We start from the raw sequence: 12,691 nt of genomic DNA on the forward strand, positions 1-12,691 counted from the left end.
AAGCGAGACAGTGTTATAAGTCCCAAAGTCTTAGTGGGAGCGGAAAAGGCTTCCCTTATTCCAGTTAAAGTTACTAGCAATGGGTAGTTTTGTCAGACTGTAGGCTGGAACCTTGGCCTCCTCCGGGTAGACGATGACGCAGGGGAACAATGATGATCACAGACGCACACACAGGACATGAAGGGAGCCAAAGAACACGAATGCTCCTTGACAAGGGTATATAAACACCTTATGGCGGGAAAACCATGAAGAAAGCGGGGTGCAGAGAACTAAAGCTGGGTGCATAAGACTTGGGTGCCGTGTGCAAAGAATGGGTGCGCACGCAGACAATTGGGCGGTGTGCCCAGCCTTTGGTGCTAAGTGCATAGGTTTAGTGCTGGGTGCACAGCCTTCCTCTACCTGTTTTGGCGGAAAAACTGCTCTGAGGGAAAAAAAAACCCCTCAAACTCCATTTTGTATTATGCCTAGGCAACACCATGAGGCGAACTGAGGCAGCCGCCTCAGGTGCCAGACTGGGGAAGGAGAGGGGGGGTGCCACTAGGACCCAGAGTGTAGAAGATTGTGTCTGCTGCTGGTGCAGTGAAGGGGCATGGGGGCGTCATTTGAGCTCCCCGCCTTAGGTGCCAAAATGTTGTGGGCCAGCCCTGGCCCCAGGTCCTTTAAAATGCCCCGGTAGTACCACACAGCGTACCACGGCTGGCACTAAGATGGCGGGAGGGGCATGGAATGGTCCTGCCTTTCTGGAAGCATGGAGTTGGGCCCCTCTCAGTTTGTCCAGGGGCCCAGGAAGGCTGTTAACACCCCCCCCACACCCCGCCCAGCTTGTAGAAATAGACTTAAGTAGTTCAATCTATTCAGCTGAATAGAGATGGTCAAGGCATGACTTGATTAGAATCTTTAAGTACCTAAATGAGGAACAAATATTTAATAAAAGGATCTTCAGCTTAACAGAAAAAAGGTATAACACAATGTTGACGCTAGATAAATTCTGACTGGAAATAAGTAAAAAAAAAAATTAATCAGAGGGTAATTAGCCATTAAAACTATTTATGAAGGGGCATGACGGATTCTCACTCGCTGACAATTTTTAAATTAATTATTTAAATTATTCTGGGGAAGTTCTATTCAGGACGTCAGACTAGATTATGAATGACCTCAAAAGCCTCTGACAAGGTCCCTCACCAAACACTCTTAAGCAGCAAGGAGATAAGAGGGAAGGTCCTTTTATGGATCAGTTACTGGTTGAAAGACAGGAAACAAAGGGTAAGAATAAATGGTCAGTGTCACAACAGTAGGTGGTAAACAGCAGAGTCTCCCAACCATCTGTACTAGAGTAAGTGGGGGAATGGTCCTGCTATTGACGGGAACTTTCCTGGCTTCTACACTACCCTGGTGAAATGGGCCAGTGAAAGAATCTGAGTCCCTGCTACCATGTCCTTTACCCAGAGGCCTCCCTGACCTCAAGGGCTCCCGTTTGACCCTCCTGTGTGGCAGAACCCTCATAACCCAACAAGGCTGGGCCCAGGATTCCTAGGGGCTTGACCCCTAAGCTTGCTGTGGTTAGCAAGGGCAAGGACTAAGGTGTCCCCACTTCAGGGCGCTCTCTTCACATTGAGTGCTTCTCTGGCTCATGATGGTTACATACAATTTACTAAACAACAATCAATTAAGGAAAAAAAGAGAATATGGAAAAATGGGCAAAGTGACTGGAAAACACATCACTCCGCTCTCTGGCACGGAGACCTCACACACAGTGACTCTGGAATGTCCGGGCAGGTCACAGTCTGTTCCTTGTAGGTCCCAGGCCTTCTTCTCAGGCCCTGGCACTGCTGCCACAATGCAGGTTTGTTTGTTTTTTTTATTAAAGACTTCTTGTGTTTAAAGCTAAGATCAGTGAAACAAGACAACAGTGCAAGAGGCGCAGAGATGTTATGTGACCACATAAGAGTTCTTTTGGGTAAAAGTGTCTATAAGGCTATAAGAAAGGATTTGTTGAGGAGGTTCCTGTTGAAAATTGTCCTGTGGTGAGGCCGCTTCTGGAGTATTGTGTCCAGTTCTGGGCCCCCACTACAAAAAGGATGTCGACGCATTGGAGAGGGTCCAGCGGAGGGCAACCAAAATGATTAGGGGGCTGGAGCATATGACTTATGAGGAGAGGCTGAGGGACTTGGATCTGTTTAGTCTGCAGAAGCGAAGAGTGAGGGGGGATTTGATAGCAGCCTTCAACTTCCAGAAGGGAGGTTCCAAAGAGGATGGAGAGAGGCTGTTCTCAGTAGTGACAGATGGCAGAACAAGGAGCAATGGTCTCAAGTTGTGGTGGGAGAGGTCCAGGTTGGATTTTAGGAAAAACTATTTCACTAGGAGGGTGGTGAAGCACTGGAATGGGTTACCTAGGGAAGTAGTGGAGTCTCCATCCCTAGAGGTGTTTAAGTCTCGGCTTGACAAAGTCCTGGCCGGGTTGATTTAGTTGGAATTGGTCCTGCCTAGAGCAGGGGGCTGGACTTGATGACCTTCTGAGGTCTCTTCCAGTTCTATGATTCTATGACCCTTCTCCCCAGTGTCAGCCCCACCCCAATCTGGCCTGCAATGCCTCTTGGCTGATGGAGTCCCCATGCACTGGGCTTGTACCCAGGGTTCTTCCCACTCTTCTCTGCTGCTCACTGCACCCAGCTCCAGGCTGCTCCACCTGCAGCTCCACTCTGCTGTACTGTCTCTAGCTCCTTGGCTGTGTCTCTGGCCCCTCTGGCTCTGTAGCTGCAGCCCCACACCCAGCATGGATGAGCTCTCTGCTCTTGGTCTCAGGGTCTGTGGCTGCAGCAATCCTTTCAGCATGGATCTGCTGCTGGGCTGTGTCTGGCTCTCTCTGGCTGGCATTGCTTTGCTCCCCAGCTCAGCCACATCTCCTTAGCTCAGCCCCACTCAGTCTGACCCAGGACATTTAGCTTACACGGAGGACGGGACGCTCTCCAGCCTCCCCACTACACTCCCTCATTGGCCTGCCCACCCTGACAATCAGGCTGACCTGGAGTGCTGGCTTCTTCTCTAGGGTTTCCAGATGGTTTCAACAAAAATACCGGGTACACGTGACATTACATCACCATCTACATTACATCTTATTTAGAAAATACCAGACATTTCGATTTTCTCAATTTGCTTCCCAAGCAGAAAGCTCAAATACTGTACTGTCCGGTTCAGAAACCAGACACCTGGCAACTCTACTCTTCTCATTGTTCCTGGGTGCTGTCAGTCTCAGGATCCTGATTTCTCAAAGACTCTTCCCCTTCCTTTGGGAACTAACCAACCAAAACCTCTCACTGAATTTTAGTAAGGGTCAACAGTCCCCTTACCCTAGGACCAGTGCTGGTCAACATACACATATATGATCTGGCAAAGGGGTCAACAATGAAGTGGCAAAGTCAGCAGATAATACAAAACTATTCAAGAATATATAATAATGCCACTATATAATCTATGGGTACTCCCACACTTTGAATACCATGTGTAGTTCTTGTCACCCCAACTCATAAATGATATATTAGAATTGGAAAGAGTACAGCAAATGGCAACAAAAATTATTAGGATTATGGAACAGCTTCCATGTGAGGAGATATTAAAAAGACTCCAGGTATTCATTTTAGAAAAGAGATGACAAAGGAGAGATATATAAAGTCAAGAATGGTTTGGAGAAAGTGAACAAAGATATGCCATTTATCTCCTCACATAACACAAAAAACAGAGGTCACCCACTGAAATTAATAGGCAGCATGCTAAAAACGAACATAAGGAAGTATTCTTCACACAAAACAAATTCAACCTGTGGAATTCATTGCCACCGGATGTTGTGAAGGCCAAAAGCATCAATGGGTTCAAACAAGAATTGGATACATTCATGAAAGTTAAGTCCATCAGTAACTATAAACCACAATTGTCAGGGATGCAAACCCTTGCATTGGATGTCTCTAAACCTCTGACTGCCAGAAACTGGGAGCGGATGAGATGATGGATCACTCAAAAACTACCCTGTTCTCAGTAACTGCGCTGACCACTGTTGTCAGACAGGATACTTGGTTAGCGGGACCATTGGTCTGAGCCTGTATGGTCATTCTTATGCTCCTATTGCAATGATTCCTTCTGGCCTTGGAACCTATGACTCTATTAATTTTGAACGTTTGCACTGTGCTTTGCATTATACGGCCTTGATTTCTGTATCCCAACACAAATAATTAATAATAGTTTTTAGGACCATTCCTTAGTTATAGCAGTGGACTGATATTTCCTTAGAGCTAAGACTGCAATTAGGTTTCCATTTAAAAAATGTTTACCCCTCTTACAATTAAATAAAATTGTTTAAAAATATTAAATTGAATTTGCTGGATGAACTAGATTTTTTTTGTAATATTTTAAGAAAATGTTAACTTCTTACAGGGTCAAATCTCTGCAGGCCCTTGCATTACTCTAGAATATAGTGAAAAGATATATATGTGTAGAAAATATATATAGAAAAGTATATAGGTTTGCAGGTTCACAGGCTATACAAGTAAAAAAATAAGATTCCACTATTCATACCAACGGCTGGGAATGCTGAGTTTCTGGGCTCCATCTCGTTTCTTGGAAGAACCACTCAGACAGCATCTCTATACAGGAGGTATTGAGAAGAAACAGCAAGTTTATTTTCATCTAAGAAGAAGAGCTAGAAGGAGAGGAAAATGAGACCTTGTAAGTCCATCAGATGCCCATTTGTGTTCTTAATATTCTGGGGATGCGGGTTGAAAAAAGCAATTCCCCATCAAAAACTTGTTAACGTAAAGTTAAGGTTGCTCCAGTACATTTTCCAAAACACCAAGAATATTATAGTTAAAGTAAAACTGGTCATTAAGATATATTAAAATCATTATGATATACACAAGTACTTGGCTACCTTTTCAGTTAATACATTTACTAACAAAATGCCACCCATGTGGAAATAATTTATTTTAATGCAAGGATCTGTGATAGCCTGGCTTGGAGCAGTGTTTCACAAATTGGGAGCCCCGGCCTAAAAGGAGGTAGAAAAGCTATTGTAAGGGGGTAGCACGCTCACAAAAAATATTATGGTAACTTTTAGATCCTTTGCATTTCATTAGAGCACTTAGCCCCTAACAGCAATAATGAAGCCAGACCTCCTGCCATGTGTTATTGTATAGCTCATTAATTCTCACCCACCCTTCTGCTGTGTTTTACCAGTCTGCTAAAAAGCAATCGTGTCACTCCTTAAGCAACAGCTCTGTTGTTATGCAACATGGTGTCCTCACTTTTAAAGCATATTGTAGAAGACGGCTCTCCCACACTCTGCCAGAGGGAAAGAATAGGCATAGAAAATAAAATCAACAATGAGTTTTGTAAAATCAAAGGATTATTTTGTTGCACATGACACGAATAAGGGAGCTGAAGCCAACATAGATCGTGGGGCACTAAAGTCGGGAATCACAAATGCAGTAAAAATAACCTTCCAAAATAGAAAATACTTTGTTCTTATTTGACATTTGAATTTACTGGCACTGGCTCAGAAAAACAATCCAAGTACCCAGTGTGTTTTGAGAGTGAAGTTTTGGCCAATAACAGCCTACAACCAAATAAAGTCCAGCAATATTTACCAACAAAACATCTTACATGCATGGAGAAATGTGAGAAATTTTTTAAAAGAAAACACCATGAACATGAGCAACAGAAAATGGCTGTACGTGAACCAGCAACTGTGACAGCCAAAACTCCGGAGGAATCTCGTGCTGTTTCGCTTTTAGTCATCAAGGCAAAGAATCCTCACACCCATCACCAAACCCCTTATTGTTCCCACAGCTAAACACAGTTGTGAGACTGTGATTGGTAAAGATGTTGGGCTGGGCTCTGTTCCACTATCAAAAGATACAATGAGCCATTATATTGAAAGGATGTACTGGAGTGTGATCTTTTCCTTACAGACTGATGAATCCATCCATGTTTCAGAGGCAGCACAGTTACTGCCCCACGTCTGGTGCATTTGGGAAAACACAGTAAAAGGCACTGCCAACATATTCCATGGGAGAGGAAATATATACGCTCACTGATGCCTTTCTACTGAGGGAACACATTAACTGGAACAGCAATACAGGGATCTGCACTGCCGCCGCTAAAGTGACGAATGGTACCAAGGATGGGCTTTTTGGCATACTTAGGTTATGCACACGTTACAGCTGAAGCTGCTATAAGTTATGCCATGCCTTAAAAGCCATTTTTTTCCCCAAACTCTTTGCAAAGAGAGGGTTAAAGAGCTTGAGGAAGAAATTCCCAGATGCCTTTTCCTGGATACTAAAAGGGGTTTTTGCATGTGGATGGTAGCAATGTACCATGCAGGGTCAGGGAATCTGTGACCTTGGGGTGTTATTTAAACAGAAGCCTTTAGTGACAGAGCATTTTAAAGTCTCTTGCAGGCCTCCACCTTCTGCACTCAAAGTGCCAGAGTGGGGATCAGCCTTGATACATGTGATTCCATTCTGAGGCAGTTAATCTAATTCTAGCCTCTGGCTAACTTCTGGACTTCCCTTGAAGTGGATTATTCCCAAATCTAAACGGCAGCGATAAAATGTTTCTCCCATTCACAACCACTTACTTATGGGAATCTGGTTTCTCAGTTTTGATGTACTTAAAAAATAAACACCTGGCAAAACTGAATGTGGAGGACAATTTAAGGGTCTGCCTCAATTCCTTGAAGTTGCAATTGAAAAAAAAAAGGTGAACTTCAAAACAGCCCCTCCACTTGCACTAAGTATCGAGCTACTTGTTTGTGTATAGTTGTGTATAAAGCCTCAATCCTTGAACAATGCTATGATTATTACCACAAATTGGACAATGTTATGATTGTTGCCACAGTCACTGGCAAAGGCCTCCAGTCCTATTGTCTTTTTCCCCTCAGAAAACGTGTTTCTTAAATATTCACATATTTATGCGTGAAAATGTTACTTTACACTTATGGAAGGCTTTGGTGCCTCTGACTGCAGGGATAATGATTGCATGCTTCATTTAGTGTTCTTATGAGTATGTACTGTCATTTGCTATCATTTTGGGGATGGGGATTCGCACAGCCTGAAATATTTTCAATGGCAGCATAGCAAGAAAAGTTTGAGAACAAAGGGAATTGTTTGGTAAAACTGTGAATAACCTGATTTCTAAATGAGATATATGTACAGAGATTACACACAGTCACACACATGCAATATAAGTGTATGTAAACACATACACTCAATCACAAATTCACACATGCTTACAGTTTCACACAAACATACAATATTGTCACCGACAGATAGAAATTCAAACATGCATACACATTCAAACACCATAGAACAAGTAACCTTTTCAGAATAAATAGGTAGTAATAAAACACAGAGCAGGAAAAATCTTTTTCATTTCACAATGCATCATTTCTTTTGCCTGGGGAATAAGAAATCCCTTTACAGTCAGACTCACACAGCAGCTCCCTCTAAATAGGTAACAGGGTGCTTATTTGTAACATTCATGTTTTGACAAAGATTCCTGTTCACTCACAGACGCAAAAAAGTGCATAAAATCAATTTTTGGACTCACTAAAATCTGTACATGTTGCCAAAAGTGATGCATTTCTGGAGACAAAATACGTTTGGGGAAAACTTTTCCAGAGAAATGTGACTGAAATTTCTTATTAATTAATTAGAGAAATGAGTGTTTTTAGAGTAGCCTCTTTTTTAAATAGACCAGCCCTTTGAAAGCAATATATTTTGGAAGGAGGACTCATTCTTTCCATCAGATCTTAGCTAAAATGTCATTTACTCCAGGAGAGTCTTTAAAATAAGCCAAGAACAACAGCAACACACATAACCATATAACAGTGCTATATCAAAGGACTGTTCTCCTGGGACTCTGAAGAACACAAACATGCCACTTGCACACACACATTTTTGGTTAATTGTTTGCTAGTGTTCACTGGTGCATTTCTATTGATATCAAAGAAGAGCGTAAGGTCATCCGAAAATTTGGCCCCATTGTTTAGAGGATTTGTTGTCTGTTTGTTATGTCTGTTACACCAGATAGACCCCTGCCTGAATTGCCCTCAGATAGGCTTTATTCAGTAGCTTTGAACAGTCTGTCTCAAGAATGACTCCAACTATCCTTTGCTCTTTTACCAGTCTCGCACACTATACTCCACACAGTTCCACACACTGGAATTTTAAAAGTGGGCTATTGAGCAGGTGAGGACAAAGGGAGTTATGAGAGAAAGGAGATCTACTCTAAAGGGAGGGGTTCAGTTAATTCCAGTGATCCTTTCCACTTCTAACAGACCCCAGAATTCCCCCCAAGAGCGATTCATTCCAGAATATTAAGCATATAGTCAACAAGCAGGCTGGCCAGCCACATTTTGGAAGTTGAGCAGTTTGGCTGCCTGATAGAGGAAACTATGACCCACACCACAAATGTGGAATGTTGGGCCAAGAGGGTGGGATTTCCATATGGAAGGCACAAGGCCATTTCTACTTCAGTTGACGTTAAAGGGAAAATGTTCCGGTTAATCTGCTGCAGAAAATCATCCTCTAAGGGTTAGGAAGGCTTATTGAGGGGAGGGATGATTGAAGACATGCCTTGCTGCAGAGCTACCTATTGCAAGCCAAGCCAAAATCCAACAGATTTTTTTTTCAGCTCTTGAGTCCTGGTGTTAAGGATTAGTTCTACTCCCATATGACTTCCTGAGCTGCTAGCATCAAGTCCTATGCAAATCACAATGTCACCAGGTTTCTTAACTTTAAAGGGTTCCAGTCTCCAGAGATGTTTTTGTTAAAAACATTCACAAGGATAAATATAAAATCATAGGCACAAGCCCACTTTAGTTGCTACCAAACAGCTTCTAGGCTGTGTCTACACTGCATCTCTTTTCCGGAAAAGGGATGCAGATGAGACAAGTCGGATTTGCAAATGAAGCGGGGGATTTAAATATCCCCCGCTTCATTTGTATAAACATGGCTGCCGCTTTTTTCCGGCTCGGGGCTTTGCCGGAGAAAAGCGCCAGTCTAGACGGGATCTTTCGGAAAATAAAGCCTTTTTTCTTTTAAAGGCTTTATTTTCCGAAAGATCCTGTCTAGACTGGTGCTTTTCTCCGGCAAAGCCCCAAGCCGGAAAAAAGCAGCAACCATGTTTATACAAATGAAGCGGGGGATATTTAAATCTCCCGCTTCATTTGCAATTCCGACTTGTCTCATCTGCATCCCTTTTCTGGAAAAGGGGTGCAGTGTAGACACAGCCCTAATGTCCATGTATTTCAGGAGATGCTCACATCAGGAATTCTTCTTTCCACTGCCATGCTGATGACTGAATTGTGTTTAGCTTTATAGTTATTCTAGAAACCAAGCATCAGATTCATAGGCCATGATGATATGCTAGCAGTTCCATCAGCTCTAGAGAAAATCCATGAAGATAAATAAAGACAGAGCCTAGTGCCACTGACTCACTGTATGACCTTGGGCAAATCATTTTATATCTCCTTGCAGGAGGAGTAACGGTAGCTCGAATTAGGAGCTTTAATTCAAACTACCTAGTCCGTGCCGCGTGTAGCTGCGGGCAGGTAGTTCAAACTACGGGGCATTTAAAAATGGCGCCCGCCTGGGAACATGCAAATGAAGCCCTGGATATTTAAATCCTGGGCTTCATTTGCAAGTTCGAATGCCTACATTAGCCACCCCAGTTCGAACTAGTGTGGCAGTGTAGACATACCCTTATAGAGGAACCCTGGACACAGAGTTCCTGGAGAGGCCTGCCTTACTCCAGACCCCGTGGTGGGACACCTTCCCACGATAAGCCACCACTAAGGAGGCTGGGGTCATGAAAACACACAGTAGTGCCACACACAACACTGGCTCATGCCTGCACTCAGGCAGCGTCCGCTCCCGGTCAAACACAGTGGTGCAAAGGAGACGGATCCCCTGCATGGGAACCTGCTGGGAGGAGGAGGAAGAAGGGACCCTAGTACCGTTCTCTCTGAAAAGCGGTCTCTGCCGCTCACACACACCTTCCCCAACACTGCCAGACCCAGTGTGTGCAGGACACAGAAGGAAGCTGTGCCACTCCTTGTCCCCCTCCTGCACGCAGGTTCCTGGCCTGGCCGGCACATTCTCATGCCTGCTTGTCCCTGGGACGTACGGGTAGCGATGCTCCTCTGAGACATTTGTGCACCTGAGGGAAGTACCCACTGTCTAGGCAACAGATGGCCTTCCTCGAAGCACATCACCATCGAATGAACCGAGACCTTTGGGGTCAGTGCAGAGAATAGGGCGAGGCTTTGTGAACAGTGCCTCCTGGGATGACTGCCCTTGTCATATTTCTTCACTCCACGAGATCCGCTGGAGAAAGTGCACCAAGGAAGACCTGCTGCGGGACCAGACTGCCTGCCTCCAGTCCCTCATCCAGTGCTTCGATGAGGAATGCCGGGAGCAGACCGCTGACTGCAAGGAGCACTGGTCTGACTGGGAACAGAGGAAGACCATGTGGAGCAGCTGTCTCACCAGCATGCGGCCATGTGCTCCTTCATAATATCTGTCATGGAGTGCATGGACTCGTCCATGGAATGGGCCACCAGTCACTTCCCCACCTCTGCCCCCCAACTCCCTGCACCCACTCCCGCCCCCTAGCTTCTCCTTCTAGCACCCCAAGCAGTGTATTCTGTGGTATTCCATGATGGCCTCCTGCTGGTTCAAAACCATGAAGATGCGTTCATCTTCACTCCCTGTCACTCAGTCGTTAGGCTGATTTTACCTTTTTCATGTCCCTGCTCAGTACCACAGCCTTTAAAGTCACCCACCAGTCACCACAACTAGGAGATGGCCAGCACAGTACCATAATAACGTTACCCTTCAGATTGTCTTTCTACGAGCAGAGACAAAGACATATTGGAAAGACATGTTCCACTAAGAGAATGTTTTCTCCATAACATGGGGAAGACATGGTGTGACTCCTTCTATGAGCCATTGTTTCCTTGACTAGGTCTCCAATCTTGGCTATTTTTTTTAATATCACTTGAATTTTAGGACACTGCTCTTTAGGAAGCTAATCATTCTCCTGCATCCAGTTCTGTTACACGGAAATCAGCTACCCATATCCTGATTAAAAACTATTATCCCATACAAGGTACAGGACAATGATAAATCATTCAATATTTTCCAATATTTATATGTTACTGTAAGGGCACATCTACACAACAGGGCTAAAGTCGAATTAAGCTACGCAACTTCAGCTATGTCAATTGCGTAGCTGTAGTTGAAGTAGCTTGACTCAGCTTTTGGTGCTATCTACATAGCAGGAAGTCGAAGGAAGAACACTCTTCCTTCAACTTCACTTATTCCTCAGGAAATGAGAGTTACAGGACTCGGAGTAAGAAGTCCTCCAGCTCGACATTATTTTGAAATAAAGTCTTGTAGTGTAGACGCGCTCTTTGTTATTTCGGAATAACGTCAGTTATTCCAAAATAACACTGCGGTGTAGACATACCCTAAGAGGCCCCCTTCCTCAGCAGTGGTTGCCTTCACAAGTCAGGCTCACAGACATCTTTGGGTTGTGCAACATGCATGTCTTCATTCACCTAAGATTGCCCCATCACCAGTGCCAAACTATATAAAGTCTTTACAGGAGTTTCTCTTCTTACGAGCAGAGTCAGTCTTCCAGTAGGACGGCTCCAGCTCCAGCTCTGATCACTGCTTCCTCCTCCTTCTTCTGGCTCCTTCCCAGCCTTTGGCTCATGAGGCTGGCAGGTATTGCTCATCCTCAGGCTGGCATCAGAACTTTTCATCAGCCCCAAACTGTTCCCCTTGATCAGAGCTGACAGGCCAGGGGCTAATGAGGTGCTCTTGCACCAGCACCCTGCTACAGCCACCTTTGATTTTACAACAACATTAGGCCCAGGGATGAACTGGATGACTGGTTTATACACTGAAAGTCACGGTACCTACCGGTGTCTCTTGGCCAATGTAAACATTACTGACTATTCCCCTGGATCGCGGTGAGCTACTCATCTGTCAAAGAGCCAAGAAAACAGACTGTTGTGCTGTTGGACTTCGCAAGTTTATGATAACATCAGACGTGCATTTAGGGATTGAGTATCAGAGGTGGGATCAGCAGAGAAACTTTGTGGTGCATGTACTAAAACGGTGCCCAATCTCAGATAAATAGAAACTAAAACAAACCCTTATATCAGGTCAGTTGACAAGATCCCCAAAGTGGGGGAAGGGTTATGCAGCAGGAATTGGCTACCGTGTTTATAGCCAGACCTCCTTATTTCTATGAAGTGATTGACTATATAATGCTTTTCCTGTTTTTCAGCCTTTTTCAAATATATGTTTTATGTTCACCATCCTAGGGAAATGGGACCGATAAGCTCTCTGTTTCGAAGGGCACATCACTGAACTTACCCAGTTGCTACTTCTGCCATGACAAGCATAGGGACCACAGGCACTTGGTATTCAGTTCTGTAACTCAGACACCTTTGTGCCAGGGCTTAGATGCATTACACAGTAAACACTGCCAGTGATGGTCCAGCCACTGATGAAATCAGGCCAGAGCTAGAGGAAAGAGTTTGCTGTGCCAGGCACATTGGAAATAGTGGGGAGGGAGCATCTTTATATTTAAATTATGAGCCTCTGGGGATGGTTACCATCCTTTTCTT

This window comes from Pelodiscus sinensis, chromosome 1 (genome assembly GCF_052426305.1).
Source record: "Pelodiscus sinensis isolate ZL-2025 chromosome 1, ASM5242630v1, whole genome shotgun sequence".
NCBI lineage: Eukaryota > Metazoa > Chordata > Testudines > Trionychidae > Pelodiscus > Pelodiscus sinensis.